The 18,665-nt window shown below is 40.8% G+C and overlaps 1 protein-coding gene across 3 annotated transcripts in view; it reads left to right on the top strand.

The window, feature by feature from the left end:
• HRH2 (histamine receptor H2) overlaps positions 1-18,665 on the top strand; it is a 249,941-nt gene that overhangs the window by 211,580 nt on the left and 19,696 nt on the right. The window contains exon 3 of one of the 3 annotated variants that reach the window (XR_012242878.1): positions 16,717-16,876. The exons of the other annotated variants lie outside the window; for them this stretch is intronic. The gene's annotated coding sequence lies outside the window, so the exon portion shown is untranslated. The remainder of the gene's footprint in view (positions 1-16,716; positions 16,877-18,665) is intronic. 3 annotated transcript variants of the gene reach the window in all.

The following is an 18,665-nucleotide window of genomic DNA, read 5'->3' as shown; positions in this document are numbered from 1 at the left end:
TCTGAAAAAAAGTCAGCAGCTATAAATACTGTAGCTGTTGACTTTTAATAAAAAGGACACTTACCTGTCCAGTAGTTCTCACCCAAACTGATTTTTTGCTGGTCTCCGGGTCCCAAGTGCCGGCATGTTTCCTGTTTGCAGCTGGCTGTGTTTCCTTGCGGCTGGCTGTGCAATGCACTGCATTATGCCTTGTAACTATGACATGTCCCAGAAGGTTGCATGGGGTGGTGGGGTGTTGGGGTACCTTCTGGTGGAATTGCTGTGGGGGGAGGGTGGGAGAGGGTACCTGTCAAAACCAAGGAGGGGGGCAAAAGTCATCAGCATCATTATCGACTACAGAGTATCTATATTAGTTTATGGAGCATTTTGCATCAGGAAGGGTGAAGATGGCATAACTAATTTATTTTAAAGCTTGGATGCTGGTAACTTTCAGCAAAGGAAAGTTGATCTTTAGCACAGAAGATCATGACACAGGAAAGACAAGTATGCAGACAGTGGGTTTGCAACAGAGAGCTATACAATCCAAAAAAAGAGAGAGACCAGTGGTACATGAAAGTGTGTTAAATAGGCTTACTGTAGTAATTCAAAGAATATGTTTTTGATTAGTGGAATAAAAACAGATTAAATAAAGTATTTTTTTTTATATTTGTAAATGGGGCCACCATATTTGCTTTGTTCTGTACAGTGTGCCTCACTGCAAGTGTTTAAAAAGCAATGGACTATCAATGGACTATACTGAAATATCCAGAAGTCCTAACAACTATTTTTATATTGTTTAAAAGAAATAAGTTGTTTTTTTCACCAACAAAAATAACGTGGTTTGTAATGCTGGCATGTGCTTAATTCATGTTAAACTACATCTAGGGATCTAGGGCTAGGTTTCCACCTGAGCGTTTTTATGCACATTTTTTCGCAGCATTTCTGCTCGTCACACATAGGCAGCCTATTCAATTGTATGGGCTGTCCTATGTGCAACAAATGCCCCAACGAAAGCTCACAAGCTCTTTTGGAATGAAGTGTGGTGCATTTTATTTTACTGCACATCATGGCGTGTTTATAGTGCATTTGCCACGGGGAAACCGTGCGCCTGCTACTGACGTTTGGGGTGTCCTTAATAATGAATGGCTCATGGTTGAGGTCATTGACCTGGTGAACAGCAAACAGGCTGGGTTTCTGAACCTAAAGCTAATCCCTACTTTTTCTCTAGCTTTATAAGAATGATCACCAGGACAAATATAAATAGTGAATCTCCCTAGCAGGGATGCAGACAACAATAAGCACCTTACAGTACTTCTAACCTTTCTTTAATCTATCCAAAACAAAAAAAAAGTTTTGGATTTACAAAGCGTGAATTTTAATAAAAATTCCATAATAGGACTCATTCACACCAGCCTGATCCATTGTGGTGAAATAAATGTATGACCAAAAACATGCATTGCATTCAAATGAATGCACCAGAGCAGACAAAATCATGTATGCAGCATTTTTGACAGTGTATCACACAAGAACATGTGTTTGCACTGCAAAGCTGGGGTGGTACATGTTAGCACTGGGAAGTTGTACTGGGGGGCCATTCAGAACAGATTTCTACACATCAAACCAATGCACATAATGTGTGTTACTTCAACACAATGGTGTTAACTGGCACTGTTGCTGGGTTCACACTGTTGCTTGGCAGCAATGCACGTGTCAGCACAGCATGTAGAACCACACATGACTGCTGAGGCGCAGTGGGCTTAGGTCCCACTTAATGTAACACCAAGGGATCAAATCCCCCACCACCCTTGCCATTCACTCCATTAAATAAGACACTTACAACCATTAGGTTGGAAAGGGCAAGGCCACAGCTTTATTAAATTCCAACACATAACATGTGAACATATAGGGAAAAAGGGGCGGGAGGGTGGGCAGCTCTTCCAACGACTCTTCCGAAAGACCCAGAATTCCCTGGGGCACACGATTTCCTGAGCTGAGGCCCATCCCATCCCCATGTCCCAACCAATTGTTCCCCTTGTCACACACCTAGCCATGCCCCCATCAGTCAAGGCTCTCTTTCCCTAAGAGGCTCAAGAGGTCTTCATTTTGTGTGTTGGTGTGCTGTGGTGACATTAATTTCTAATGGTATCCCAACACACCTTGCTAATAAACGTTTATTATTATTATTATTATTATATTCCAGGATTTATATAGCGCCAACAGTTTACACAGCGCTTTACAATATAAAAGGAAGACAATACAGTTATAATACAATAAAATACAAGAGGATTAAGAGGGCCCTGCTCAGAAGAGCTTACAATCTAATAGAGAAGAGCTTACAATCTAATAGATTTGCAGTGGACCACAAGACATGCTAATGCACTATTATGGGTTGTGGTGGACTGCATTGCAAAATAGCACATGCTCTTTTTTTTGATGCATTAGACACATTAAATTACTTAATGCATATACGTTATGCATGTCTGGACCCAGTTCAAACCATAGCAGCAAAAAATGTGCATGACCTTACAGCTGTAAAAACAAAGCAGTCAGCCGTGTACAGTCTATTTCTTATAAACTGACACTGGCACAGACTGCAAATGGATTTGAGTTACCTGAAAGGATTTACATCAGCTTAACCTCCCTTGCTTCTACTTGGCATGTTTTATATCTTCTTGAAAATACTATTTTTTCTCCTTTTGCTCCATGCCATTTAAACTGAAAATTGTTTTGTTTGAATATAACATTCTCATGAATTTTAACTTATTTTCAGGAAAACCACTAAACCTTACTGGAGTAAAGGCATTTTTTTATTATTATTTTTATGGCATTGTAATTGAACAGCTAGAAACAACACAAAATACATGTCTACAGTTAATCATTTTCACATTTATTGCAGCGCCAGGCTATTGGGGTAAAGGGTATGGTCTGTTTAAAAAGTTAGCAATTGCCAAAAGCTCAGCGATACAGAAAAACTAATTTAGGAATAACAGAATGTTTCCATAGCTGTAACAGCACATCTGTTTCGATCTCTAAATAATACCGATTAGAATTTTGTCCCAGTTCCTAAACTCGGGATGAACTGCAACATAGAAAATAGTTGGCTTCCTCAACTAGAAAGCCTTAACAATTTTCTTTTCTACCCTGTTTTAAATTGAGCCCACCACAGCAAGCTCACTTTTTCTCAAAGAACACCCTGTAAAATATAAGGCTTTATGCTTTCTTTCACAGTGGCCAGTTTATTGAAATGCAAAAACACAAGTAAAGGCGCAAAAATCTTAGAGCCATTAATATCCCAATTGCAAAAAAAGTCTGTTCTGAGATTCACAGTCTATATTAGTCCATATAGGTAATTAATAACATATGGGAAATAAAAAGTCCAGAGCACAAGTTTATTGAAACGCCCCTTCTTTAATTCAATTCAATTACTGGCCAAAACAGGTATTCCAAACTTCTAGTTGTGTAGAATACATGATCCCCAACCACTTGCTGTGGTTCCTCCCTCCTGATTGTATGGTACTATAGCAATGTTTCTCAACTCCAGTGCTCAAATACCCCTAACAGGTCATGTTTTCAGTATTTCCCTCAGATGAAATGGCTGTGGTAATTGCTAAGGCAGTGAAACTGATCAAATCACCTGTGCAAAATAATGGAGAGCCTGAAAACATGACCTGTTGGTGGCACTTGAGGACTGGAGTTGAGAAACATTGTACTATAGGACATATGAGACAGTAGAAACCACAGCTAAGTTATGGGGGACGGAAAACAGATGAGGTAACATGGGAGAAGCAAAGAGGCAGCGTATCAACAAATGGGCCAATGGAAAGGTAAATAAGGAACCTTATCGTATATGGGGATGTTCATTAAGTAAATGTAACCCTGTGGTGATAGAAGTGTTACTTTAAAGGACAGCGGTACTTTCATAGACATAGACATCCCTTTGTCCTCACCCCAGATAAATAGAAATGACCATGGCCCACAGAAATCTTTGGATCCTCCAAACAAAAACATCTTTTGCAGGCCATGCCTCCACATCTACTTTATAGAACACAGAGAGTATAAACAAGACACAAACCTTTTAAAGAATAGGTGTAAGAAAATTAATCAGTTCTTGTTTAGTAAATACAAGAGGTGAGTTAATCAGTAATAAATAATAAAATTCACTGGGGTTGTGAATCCCAAATAGTGGCTCAGTGGCCATATATGGCTCTCACATACCTCTGGTGTTGCACTTAAAATTTCTGTACCTGTCTTTCTCAACACCTGCCGCAATGTACACTTCTTTTAAGTTTTAGGCTATATAAAACTATTTTAATTGATATGATTTCATTAAAATTAAACTGTTTAACATTACTATTCCTAAACTGGTGGTTTTGTACATACAGTGCCTTGAAAAAGTATTCATATCCCTTGAAATTTTCCACATTTTGTCAGGTTACAACAAAAAACGTAAATGTATTTTATTGGGATTTTATGTGATAGACCAACACAAAGTGGCACGTAATTGTGAAATGTAAGGAAAATGATAAATGGTTTTCAACATTTTTTACAAATAAATATGTGAAAAGTGTGGCGTGCATTTGTTTTCAGCCCCCTAAGTCAATACTTTGTAGAACCATCTTTCGCTGCAATTACAGCTGCAGGTCTTTTTGGGAATGTATCTACCAGCTTTGCACATCTAGAGAGTGACATTTTTGCCCATTCTTCTTTGCAAAAAAGCTCAAGCTTTGTCAGATTGGATGGAGAGCATCTGTGAATAGCAATTTTCAAGTCTTGCCACAGATTCTTAATTGGATTCAGGTCTGTACTTTGACTGGGCATTTCTAGCACATGAATATGCTTTGATCTAAACCATTCCATTGTAGCTCTGGCTGTATGTTTAGGGTCGTTGTCCTACTGGAAGGTGAACATCCGCCCCAGTCTCAAGTATTTTGTAGACTCTAACAGGATTTCTTCTAAGGTCGCCCTGTATTTGGCTCCATCAATCTTCCCATCAACTCTGACCAGCTTCCCTGACCCTGCTGAAGAAAAGCATCACATCATGATGCTGCCACCATTTTGTTTCATGGTGGGGATGGTGTGTTCAGGGTGATATGCAGTTTTAGTTTTCCGCCACATTTAGCGTTTTGCTTTTAGGCCAAAAGATAAAATGTTGATCTCATCTGACCAGAGCACCTTCTTCCACATGTTTTCTGTGTTCCCCATATCGCTTCTTGCAAACTGCAAACGGAACTTCTTTAGGTCTTATGATATCTTTTAACAATTACTTTCTTCTTGCCACTCATCCGTAAAGGCCAGATTTGTGGAGTGCACGACTAATATTTGTCCTGTGGACAGATTCTCCCACCTGAGCTGTGGATCTCTGCAGCTCCTCCAGAGTTGCCATGGGCCTCTTGGCTGCTTCTTTGATTAATGCTCTCCTTGTTCGGCCTGTCAATTTAGGTGGACGGCCATGGCTTGGTAGGTTTGTAGTTGTGCCATATTCTTTCCATTTCCGTATGATCGATTGAACAGTGCTCTGTGAGATGTTCAAAGCTTGGGATATTTTTTTAGAACCTAACCCAGCTTTAAACTTCTCCACAACTTTATCCCTGACCTGTCTGGCGTGTTCCTTGGCCTTCATGATGCTCTTTTTTACTAACGTTCTCTAACAAACCTCTGAGGGCTTCACAGAACAGCGGTATTTACACTGAGACTAAATTACCCACAGGTGAACTCTATTTACTAATTAGGTGACTTCTGAATGCTACTTGTTCCACTAGATTTTAGTTAGGGGTATCAGAGTAAAGGGGGCTGAATACAAATGCATGCCACACTTTTCACATATTTATTTGTAAAAAAATTTGAAAACCATTTATCATTTTCCTTCCACTTCATACATTTATTTTTTTTTTTGTAACATGACAAAATGTGGAAAACTTCAAGGGGTATGAATACTTTTTCAAGGCACTGTATTTTCTTTATTTAAGAAAAGATGTACAAAAAGAGATGTAAAAATACTAAACACAATTCCCTTCCTTCTTGGCACATCATAGCAGACAACTTTGAGTCAGGATTTTCTTTTCCAGCCCCTTCCTCTCACGTGGCCATTTTTACTAAGGGCAGATAAATCAATTTCCCTTTACTTCCTGCAACTCTGAGTCTGCCTTTTGGAATAAGTGACAGGAACTTCCCAGGATGTAGCTGGGAGGCCAGGGTTACATCACCAGTGCCTCAAAAAACCAGGGGATGGAAAACAGTATGTAAAAGCAAAAAACGTTTAACCACTTCAGTCCCAGAAGGATTTACCCCCTTCCTGACCAGAGCACTTTTTAAAATTTGGCACTGCATCGCTTTAACTGCTAATTGCGCGGTCATGCAATGCTGTACCCAAAGGAAATTTGCGTCCTTTTCTTCCCACAAATAGAGCTTTCTTTTGATGGTATTTAATCACCTCTGCGGTTTTTATTTTTTGCGCTATAAACGGAAAAAGACCAAAAATCTTGAAAAAAATGATATTTTCTACTTTTTGTTATAAAAAATCTAATAAACATACATTTAGGCCAAAATGTATTTGGCCACATGTCTTTGGTAAAAAAAATGTCAATAAGCGTATATTTATTGGTTTGCACAAAAGTTATAGCGTCTACAAACTAGGGTACATTTTCTGGAATTTACACAGCTTTTAGTTTATGACTGCCTATGTCATTTCTTGAGGCGCTAAAATGGCAGGGCAGTACAAAACCCCCCCAAATGACCCCATTTTGGAAAGTAGACACCCCAAGAAAATTGCTGAGAGGCATGTTGAGCCCATGGAATATTATTTTTTTGACCTAAGTGATTGAATAATGACAAAAAAAAGAAAAAAAAAATTACAAAAAGTTGTCACTAAATGATATATTGCTCACGCAGGCCACGGGCATATGTGGAATTACACCCCAAAATACATTCTGCTGCTTCTCCTGAGTACAGGGATACCACATGTGTGGGACTTTTTGGGAGCCTAGCCGCGTACGGGGCCCCAAAACCAAGCCCCGCCTCAGGATTTCTAAGGGCGTAAATTTTTGATTTCACTCCTCACTACCTATCACAGTATTGAAGGCCATAAAATGCCAAGATGGCACAAAACCCCCCAAATGACCCCATTTTGGAAAGTAGATGCCCCAAGCTATTTGCTGAGAGGCATGTTGAGTCCATGGAATATTTTATATTTTGCCACAAGTTGCAGAAACATGCCAACCTTTTTTTCTTTGCACAAAGTTGTCACTAAATGATATATTGCTCACACATTTCACTGAATGGTTTTTTTGAATGCAGAAACTCAAAAAAGTTTTTTAAAGGGAAAAAGAAAAGTTTTTTTGCGCCAGTGACACATATATATTGATATTGCTCACACAGGCCATGGGCATATGTGGAATTTCACCCCAAAATACATTCTGCTGATTCTCCTGAGTACGGGGATTCCACATGTGTGGGACTTTTTGGGAGCCTAGCCGCGTACAGGGCCCTGAAAACCAAGCACCGCCTTCAGGATTTCTAAGGGCGTAAAGTTTGGATTTCACTCCTCACTACCTATCACAGTTTTGAAGGCCATAAAATGCCCAGATGGCACAAAACTCCCCCAAATGATCCCATTTTGGAAAGTAGACATGCCAAGCTATTTGCTGAGAGGCATGTTAAATCCATGGAATATTTTATATTTTGACACAAGTTGTGGGAAATTGACTATTTTTTTTTCTTTTTTTGCACAAAGTTGTCACTAAATTATATATTGCTCAAACATGCCATGGGCATATGTGGAATTACACCCCAAAATACATTCTGCTACTTCTCCTGAGTACGGGGATACCATATGTATGGGACTTTATGGGAGCCTAGCTGCATATGGGGCCCCAAAAACCAATCACCGCCTTCAGGATTTCTAAGGGCGTAAATTTTTGATTCACTCCTCACTACCTATCACAGTTTCGAAGGCCATAAAATGCCCAGATAGCATAAACCCCCCCAAATTACCCCATTTTGGAAAGTGGACACCCCAAGCTATTTGCTGAGAGGCATGGTGAGTATTTTTCAGCTCTCATTTGTTTTTGAAAACGAAGAAAGACAAGAAAAACATTTTTTTTTATTTTTTTTAATTTTTAAAACTTTGTGACAAAAAGTGAGGTCTGCAAAATACTCACTATACCTCTCAGCAAATAGCTTGGGGTGTCTACTTTCCAAAATAGGGTAATTCGGGGAGGTTTGTGCCACCTGGGCATTCCATGGCCTCCGAAACTGTGATAGGCAGTGAAGAGTGAAATCAAAAATTTACGCCCTTAGAAAGCCTGGAGGCGGTGCTTGGTTTTCGGGGTCCCGTACGCGGCTAGGCTCCCAAAAGGTCTAAAACATGTTGTAACCCCGTACTCAGGAGAAGCAACAGAATGTATTTTGGGTTGTAATTTCACATATTCCCATGGCATGTTTAAACAATATATCATTTAGTGACAACTTTGTGCAAAAAAAAAAAAAAAAAGTTTGTCTTATTCCCGGAACTTGTGTCACAATATAAAATATTCCATGGACTCGACATGCCTCTCAGCAAATAGCTTGGGGGGTCTACTTTCCAAAATGGGGTCATTTGGGGGGGGGGTTGAACTGTCCTGGCATTTTATGCACAACATTTAGAAGCTTATGTCACACACCACCCAAGACAAAGCCCTTTCTGACACTTTTTGTTTACATGAAAAAATAATTTTTTTTTGCAAGAAAATTACTTTGAACCCCCAAACATTATATATTTTTTTAAAGCAAATGCCCTACAGATTAAAATGGTGGGTGTTTCATTTTTTTTTCACACAGTATTTGCGCAGCGATTTTTCAAACGCATTTTTTTTGGGAAAAAACAAACTTTTTTAAATTTTAATGCACTAAAGCACACTATATTACCCAAATGTTTGATGAAATAAAAAAGATGATCTTAGGCCAAGTACATGGATACCAAACATGACATGCTTTAAAATTGCACACAAACGTGCAGTGGCGACAAACTAAATACATTTTTAAAAGCCTTTAAAAGCCTTTACAGGTTACCACTTTAGATTTACAGAGGAGGTCTACTGCTAAAAATACTGCCCTCGATCTGACCTTCATGGTGATACCTCACATGCATGGTGCAATTGCTGTTTACATTTGACGCCAGACCGATGCTTGCGTTCGCCTTTGCGTGACAGCGGGGGGGGGGGGGCAGGGGTGCTTTTTTTTTCCTTTATTATATTTTATTATATTTTTGCTTTGTTATCTTATTTTTAAACTGTTCCTTCCATTTTTTTTATCATTTTTATTGTTATCTCAGGGAATGTAAATATCCCCTATGATAGCAATAGGTAGTGACAGGTACTCTTTTTTTAAAAAATTGGGGTCTATTAGACCCTAGATCTCTCCTCTGCCCTCAAAGCATCTGACCACACCAAGATCAGTGTGATAAAATGCTTTCCCAATTTCCCAATGGTGCTGTTTACATCCAGCGAAATCTAAATCATGAAATGCTCGTAGCTTCTGGTTTCTTAGGCCATAGAGATGTTTGGAGCCATTCTGGTCTCTGATCAGCTCTATGGTCAGCTGGCTGAATCACTGGCTGCATTCTCAGGTTCCCTGTTGGGACAGGAGAGAAAAACATGGAAGATGGTGGGGGGGGGCATTCCCTCCCACTGCTTGTAAAAGCAGTCTAGAGGCTAATTAGCCACTAGAATTGCTTTTACATAAAAGTCGACCGCTGGCTGAAAAGAATGATACCAAGTTGATACCTAAACCTGCAGGCATCATTCTGGTATAACCACTCAAAGTCCAGCAACATACCAGTACGTTGCTGGTCCTTGTTGGGCATATATTGTAAACTTTTTTCTATGCAGTCTGTGGGCTGAACGAAAAAAAGATATTGATCGGTGGGTATGCCCACCATTAGAATACCTCCCTTCATCCACCCACTTCTAATGATGGGCATACATGCACCGTTTATATATGTCGAAGCATGGGGGCATCCTCCTGCAAAAGGTAGGAGCAAATCGCTCCTTCACCCACTGCTGCCCCCACGCTTCGGCATATATGCTGAAGTATGTAACTGTGGTGGTGAAATTACCTCCGACAGCATTGGAGTCACAGCTTTATGTATCGTGGGAGCAAACGCTGTTGCTGTCAAGATAAATAAATCCGCGCTGCAACTGAATGGCGTACCTGCTAAGCAAATGATGGTTAACAATAAAACAAAGTAACATTACAGTATAACAGTAAGACTTACCATACCTGCAAAGCAAATACAAAAAAAATAGTAAAAAATAAAACATTTAACGCAACCTGTGCCTAAAATATATATATGCCGAAGCATGGGGGCATCCTCCCACAAAAGGTAGGAGCAAATCGCTCCTCCACCCACTGCTGCCCCCACGTTTCAGCATATATGCTGAAGTATGTAACTGTGGTGGTGAAATCACCTCCGACAGTGCTGGAGTCGCGTCTTTATATATCGTGGGAGCAAACGCTGTTGCTGTCAAGATACAAAAATCCGCTCTGCAGCTGAATGGTGTACCTGAAAACAAAAAAATAGTTAACAATAAAACACAGTAAACAGTAAAGTATAAAAAAATTGCATACCTATAAAGCAAACATGATAAAAATATAATAACAATAAAACATTGCAGAATAAAATACAGTAAAAAAGAGCAGAACAATAGAGAGAGAATAGAGAGAGAAAAATAAAATGACAACTATTTTTGTTTTTTTTATTTTATATATTTTTTTTGTTTTTTTACTTTTTTTGTTTTTATGGGTTTTTTTTACACTTTTTATTGTAACTTTAACTTTTGTAACTGGTACCAGGTTTGGGTCTCTCAAAATGCGATGGCATCTTGGGAGACCCTGTGAACGTGTGTCCTAGTCTGTGCAGTGCTGTACCCTACGCTAATACTCAACTAGTGTATGGTAGCATTCAAAACATTCACCAATGCAAAGACCAGGATTGTCAGGACAGGAGGGACAATAATACCGGGTGTCACGCCTATATCCGCGCTTGCTGCAGACACAAAATCTTTTTGGGGGGGCTCGTTGGGTAGGGGTACTCGGGTGGACATAAAGAAAATGCCTCTCATGGAGCTGGCTTACTGTATTTGGTTGGGGAAGGTGAGGTGGAGCACTGTCTGGAAACAGAAGGGCTCTGACGATCTCTTCCTGGAATTTAAGTAATTCAGTCCGTCCTGAAGCTCTGTATAGCGCATAAGTGTTCAGCAAAGCCAATTGAAATAAATACAGACACTTTTTTGTACCAGCGTCTGGCCTTATGGGCAACTAGGTACAGCGCCAACAACTGGTCGTTGAGGTCCACCCCTCCCATGTTAAGGTTATATTCGTGGACACAGAGGGGTTTCTAAACAACACCAGTCCTTGTAGTAATTTGGACCGTCGTGTCTGCATGAAGGGAGGTAAGAATGAAAACATTCTTATTATCCCTCCACTTCATAGCGAGCAAATTATTACACTGCAAGCAGGCTCTCTCCCCCAGCCTAAGATGGGAATCTACAAGCCGCTGGGGAAAGCCCCGGTGATTAGGTCGCACGGTGCCATATGCTCCAATATGATGATCAAAAAGGTGACTAAAAAGTGGCACGCTCATGTAATAATTGTCCATGTACAAGTGGTACCCCTTTCCGAATAAGGGTGACACCAAGTCCCACACAATCTTGCCAGCGCTTCCTATGTAGTCAGGGCAGTTTGTCGGCTCTATGTGACTATGTTTTCCCTCGTAAACCATAAAACTACATGTATAGCCTGTGGCCCTGTCACAGAGCTTATACATCTTGACCCCCTATCTGGCACGCTTGCTGGGAAGGTACTGTTTGAAAGACAAACGGCCAGAAAACTTAATCAGGGACTCATCAACACAGACAACTTGATGGGGAGTTAACAAGTCTGCAAAACGTTGGTTGAAGTGGTTTACGAGGGGCCGAATTTTATAGAGCCGATCGTATTCAGGGTCTCCACGAGGACGACAGAGTTCATTGTTGTTGAAGTGCATGAACCGCAAAATCTGCTCATATCATGCCCTGGTCATGGAGGCAGAGAACACAGGCATATGGTGAATTGGGTTAGTGGACCAATATGACCGCAACTCACTCTTTTTGGTTATGCCCATGAGGAGGGAAAGGCCCAGAAAGATCTTAAACTCGGAAACCGCAATTGGTTTCCAATCTCTGGCAAGGGAGGACTGGGAAATAGTGGCGATGTGTTGACCAGCATACAAATTGCTTTGGTCCACAAAAGATCTATAGAGATCTTCAGTGAAAAACAGCGAATAAAAATTCAGTGACGTAAAATCAACTGTTTCCACCTGAATGCTGGGTTGGCCAGTGAATGGGGGAAGTACGGGTGCTTCAGAAGTGGTGGGTTCCCAATTAGGATTGGTGAATGCAGCAGGAAGGGCACTATGGGCATGACGGGCCTGTGTTGGTCTTCTTGGTGGCAGCGGGACACTACTTGTGCTTGCCCCCTCGCCAGCTTGAACTTCACTTATGGGACTCGCCACGTCACCAAGTGTTACTGCAGTGCTGTATGTACGACCAGGGTGTACTAGGCCGCTGGTGCTTGCCAGTTCACCAGAAGGAATAGCGGTGCTAGTACTGCTCTGATGCATATGAGGGACCTGCGGTTCTTGCACATCAAGAACAGAAGAAGAATTTCGGGATCTGGTACGCCTGACCTTGGCAGGGACCACAACTCCATCGTCAGAGCTATCTCTCATGGAGCCGCTGTCATCTACAGGAACGTATTTTGATCCTGAATCTGACAGATGAGTGACTTCCTCCCTATCTGTCATGCTCAGAAACGTGTAGGCCTCTTCACTAGTGTATCTTCGATTTGCCATTTTGGGCTCTAAATTTAGGGGTACACTAGTACACTAGTGAGACTCACAGGCAAAAAAGCTTCTGACTGTTAGCGACTGTATCAAAACGCTACCAACAAAAACTGTTAGCGATCGCAGGGATCAGGCCTGACTCTGCGAACGCTGCAGTTATGTGTGTTTAGTGATTTGTAAGTGACAGTGATCGATCGATACTGCACTTGGGTGGGCTGGGCAGGGCTGGGCCGAGGGGCAAAATGCAGGTGCTAGCAGGTATCTGGCCTGATCCCGCTAACACTGTGTTTTTGGGAACCCTAAACTGCTGGGGATGCTAGTATAGATCTGATCGGATCAGATATTGATTCGTTCAGATAATATACCACTAAGGGAGATGTATGGTGCGTACGTGGGTGTTAGCGGTACTGGCGATAACCTGACGCTGCCTGGGGTGACGCAGATCTTATCTGACCCTAAAACTTAACTTATATCACCGCCGGGCGATTAGAGGGTTAAACCTTTATAAGGTAAACAGCGGGTGCCCTAAAACTACAATAAACAAACTAACTAACCAGAGTCACCCGTAACAGTTATACAGTGATCACTAGTGAAAGGGTTAACAAGGGGGCAATCGGGGGGTTAAAACCTTTATTAGGTAGTATATGGGGATCCCTGTCACTATAAAACACTGACGGCAAACCTATATACTTACCTCCCTAACTAGCGTCACCTGTGACACTACTACAGCGATCAGAAAAACGATCGCTTAGTGCCACTGGCGACGGGGGGTGATCAAGGGGTTAAAACTTTATTAGGGGGGGTTAGGGGGGTACCCTAGACCTAAAGGGGGCTAACCCTAACTGTCCTACCACTTATAACTGTCACAAACTGACACCAATGTAAAAAAAAAAGAAAAATTGCTATTGGTGTCACTGTGACAGGGGGTACAGGGGGGTGATCAGGGGGTGATCGGGGGGTGATGGTGTGCCTAGTGTGCTCTACTGTAAGTGTAGTGTTGGTGCAACTCACATTGATGTCTTCTCTCCTCGGCGCCGGAACGAAAAGACCAGCTCGAGGAGAGATGACATCACTTCCTCTGTCGCTGTTTACATTACAGCAGCAGAGGAAGATTTTCATTATACCAGGTCACATACCAGGTACGTGATTTTGCCTGCCCGTGCCATTCTGCCGCAGTATATCTGCTTTAGGCGGTCGGCAAGTGGTTAATGAATGTAAAATGATTCCATATCAGCATGCAGAGCTGAATGCTGCTGTGATTTTTAGTGAAAATTATGAAAAGGGGGGGGGGGACTTTAAATGTCAAAAGAGGAAGGGATAACTGAGTATACAGTACTTCATTTTACCAACCATCTATTAATAATTCATTTATTTTATGTCTCAGTTATGAGGGTATTAAAAAGGGATACCAAAGAGTGTCAACTGAGTCTGCTGGGGCTGCTGACATCACATCCAAACCCAAGAGGGCTTTTGGGTGTCTACACAAAAGGCTTTTACAGGTTAAATGCACATATAATCATATGGGAAGAATAATGTTAAAATGAAAGGTCTAATGCCAGGGTCTTTTACGAGTCACGTGAGTAATGTTTATTTTGTTTTTCGTTTTTTTTATATTCATAATTTGTCCTCTGTCCACATAACTTAAAGGATCTTTAGTTCACTTTCAAATCCTGACCACTAACTAAATATTGCGGCACCATGGCGTCTATTATAACTAGAATAGCAGATGTGTTCTGGAGCATGCCTAGGCAGCACCCTGCAAAATAGAACATCCAGAAAGTCGTGATCAATTTGTTCCTGCACAATTCACATTGCTGTTATTTTAGCTGACTCCAGCTGGTTTTCCACTTTCATCCATGCTAGCTGATAATGCTGTTCAAACATAACTCTGGCTGCATAACACATTTTTTCCTACTAGAAGAGTTTAACCTAGAAGGATTAGAACAATACTTATACAATAAACAAAGCTTGTTTAGCCTAAGGAAAAAAGATTATGTAGAGAGGTGAGGAGCGGTGCGGAGGAGCTAAGCCATCATGGACAGTAATAACACTCCCAAAAGAGGAGAAGGCAATGATGTGCAAGGAGGAAGGGGGATCACTGGAAAATAGACTTTCCAGAAGTAGTCAAATTTGCAAGAAAATTTCGCGGCAGAGTGCCAGTCAATAAAAACGTGTTTATGGAAAAGAAAAACTCTGCAAGTAAATAAAAAAATACTTGACTTTTTTCTGCATTTGCCTGCAATTTTTTAAGTTGATGACAGGGCCTCTGTAAACATGGCTGGACAACTGTCAGGGGCAACAGCACATTGTTAGCCTCTATAAAAGTCCCTATATCTATGATTAGGCATTGATTCATAAATTAGCAGTTCATCACAATGTAAGCAGTTGTAAACCGTGGCTTGTTTAAAAAATAAATAAAAAAACACCTGTAAGACAATGGCATAATGTGCTAGTATGCGTCACATACTAGCACATTATGAAATACTTACCTTAGAACGAAGCCCTCCAGCGGCACGCTGTCACCGCTGAGAGAGCTGACATCTTCCCCCGGTCTTTCTTCCGGGTTTGCACGCTCCGGTTGTGTGATTGGCCGGAGGCGCGATGACGTCACTCCCATGCATGCCTACAAGAGCCTTTAATTCCGGCACGAAGCTCTGAAGGTTCGGCAAGGTATACTGGACCTTCAGAGCACATTTGTGATGCCACTGGCTGCACCCAGGGTGAATATCTCCTAAACAGTGCTCGTTCAGGAGATATTCATTTTACCTACCTGTAAGCTTTATTATGAATCATTTTGAATGGGCTCAAATTGCACCACATCGCTGCACAGTAGTGCATGCAATGCACAGTGTTTGCGACCTGCGTTCAAGGTGTCATTAACATTGCACTGATACCACTGCAGGTGGTAAGAGCCGTGCAATTTAAACACATGTGGCAAATGTGCATGGATCATGTGTTTCCTCACTGCGGTCTAGTGTGAACCAGGGCTAAAGGATGAACCTTGATTTATTTTACTACTATAGTTTTTTCAGCCTAACTCCACACACAACTTTTAGTGTAGTTTTTTTAGAGATTAGAACTTGTGTTATTTTTTAAACTGCTGTCTGTATCTTTATTGGGGAGGTTTCTCATTACTACCTTGCAAGTTTTAGAATCTTTCCAACAGACACAAACAATGGTGAGAGTGGGGAAGGCCTAGGGCAACCATTAACTTTTGAGGATGGTCTGATCTGCAATCATGGTGGTAAGCTGCTGACTATACAATTTTTTCTTACTTGGGGACTACTGTATAGGGATTTTTAAACTTCCCAAATACAGCAAGCAATCATGGAAGATTAGTTCTACAGCACCCTTTCTCAGGATGTGACTGGAGAAGGAAGAAGTCATTAAGGATATGGACAGCAAAAAAACCCCAAAAAAACAAATAAGTCTTAACCACTCCTTAATCTATTAAAAGCTTACAATAAAACTTCTTTGACTAAAAGTATTATTAAACATTAACATCTAGACAAATTATGGTCTGGGGCCATTAAGTAGGTAAGTAGGTATCTCGTGGCAAAGCTTTCTTGGGGATGCAGATCATATTTATGATTTTTTTTTTGCCACAGCACTGGTATCTGAGTAAAAGAGCATGCAATGTTTAAAAAAAATTGTGTAAACCTTTGCTGTAATGTGCTCATTGCAATCATGGAAGACTTTGAGTAACTTTGCTAAAATCTACCCTCACCCAAAGATATGTGTGGGACGATGATTTTAGTGTTAAGCAACATATTTTCAAAGTAAATACCTTGATATATAAGGCATGCTATTGCCACAATAATTGTAGCGTCAAACATAACGTCCTCTGATACTCTATTTTCTTATAATTTAACCCTTTCCAGCTCAGGACCCTAGGTAACTTGCCATTCATGATTTGTAACCGGGCACAAGACCAGCCATCATTTCCTATTACTTCAGCGTGCTCCATGCAGAGTCCAGCAGGATCAGTGGACCAGGTCAGATACTCCTGGAGACAAGGAAATTAGTGTCAAGAGCATATGGGTGAGTGTGGAGCTTAAAGTATTTCTTGCTTAAACCGTCAAGCCTGGAAAGGGTTAAATTTTATTTGCACGCTTTTTATTGTTAATTTTGTTGTATTCTTGTATACTACATGAGAGTACAGCACTGACAAGCCAACCTAAACAATGAGGACATTTCATTGATGGATGTGAGTCAATCAGGCATCATCATAGGACAGACACTTTGGCCAATTGTAACAATCAATCATTGCTATTGTTGTATTCCAAAAATTGGGTGACATTCCATTTTCCAAATGTGAACCTAATTTACTTATTTCCTTATCAGAATAATTTGAGCACTACATGGATACATTTGTAGCACTTTCCCTAAATGATCAAACACAAAAAATCCCCAAAAAAGTGTAATTTATTGGTCATTTAAATAGCAGTAGAAATCAAGAGCGGCTAATTTATGTGCCTAAGAAACACATTTCTCTCAACTGGAAAAATACAGTCCTAACAGGCAATTTGTTGTCAGATTGTACCTGCTACCTAATCTGTGAAAATGTTCAAACTTTAAGAATCAATTTCTTTGTTGAGATATGCATCTTCTACTGTGAGATAGGGTTGGAGTGTTTGTATTACATTACATTCTGGAAAGATCTGTAGAGATTTATTAACAGATATGATAAAAAGTATCACATTACTTAGAGTACATACATTAAAGAGTGAAACAAATTATATTAACGTGTATGTTTAGGCAGTTCCAGCATATGCAAAGGAAATAGCACCATTTAAGCAATGGTCTATGCATAGCATTCTTATAATATGGTAAAATAGTTTTTTGGAGCCAACATATACAGTACCATGGTCAGGTGACATTCTAAACATACTTCGCCCTGCACTGGGTGATCCTTGGTGGAGCTTAAAGTGCTTCTAAAGCCTAAACATTTTTTACCTTCATGCATTCTTTGCATGAAGGTAAAAAATGTTTACGTGTCAGCATCCCACCTCACCCCCTCTTTTACTTACCCGAGCCCTCATTTGATCCAACACTGTGCACATCTGCAGCGCTTCTCTCACATCACTTCCAGGTCTCACTGGCTTTGCTGAGGCACTAGGAGCCATTGGCTCCCGCTGCTGTCAATCAAAGCAAGTGACGAGGGATCGGGCAGCAGGGATGAGTCCCGATATCTGTGTCAATGGACGCAATGGACGCAAAGCAGCTTCCCGCGGGGGGCACGGGACAGAGAGGAAGGCCAAGAGTGCCGGTGGGGGACCTGAAAATAGGACGTTCACAGCCGCTCTGTGCAATTCTATTATAAGGTAAGTATAGAGATGTTTGCTTGTTTTTTTTTTAAATGTTACCTTTGAATGCAGCCTCTGGCATTACCTGCAGACATCGCTGCAGGAAGTTTCTTCTTTTTCCTTTGGCAGCATTGAATTGTTGTGGTAAATTTACAAAAAAAAAAGTATATTTCAATGAAAAGTTGTACATAAATCAAGTTCAAGCATTTCTTTTTTATGTTAAAGGATGACTTTTATAAAATAAAAATATGATAGAGAGGCTTCCTATAGGAGCTGCTGTCAATCACCCTGCTGGAGCCAACCCACAAGCCAACGAAGAGTACTGTCAAATGGGGTAGCTAGCTGGGGATAAAGAAAGAAGCACAGGGTTTCCTCCACTGGGGAAACTGGAGCATGTCCAGAGCACATGTCAACACAGAAGAGCCACTTTTAATAAGGAAATACAGAGAACTGACAAGATCAATCAGGTATTTACTACCTAAGCAAATATTTTAGAAGAGAATGTTAGGCATACAGTCAGAGAA

Source organism: Aquarana catesbeiana, linkage group LG03 (assembly GCF_042186555.1).
Source record: "Aquarana catesbeiana isolate 2022-GZ linkage group LG03, ASM4218655v1, whole genome shotgun sequence".
Classification (NCBI taxonomy): Eukaryota; Metazoa; Chordata; class Amphibia; order Anura; family Ranidae; genus Aquarana; species Aquarana catesbeiana.
The sequence above is the reverse complement of the archived record's forward strand: the minus strand, read 5'-3'. Positions and strand labels throughout refer to the sequence as shown.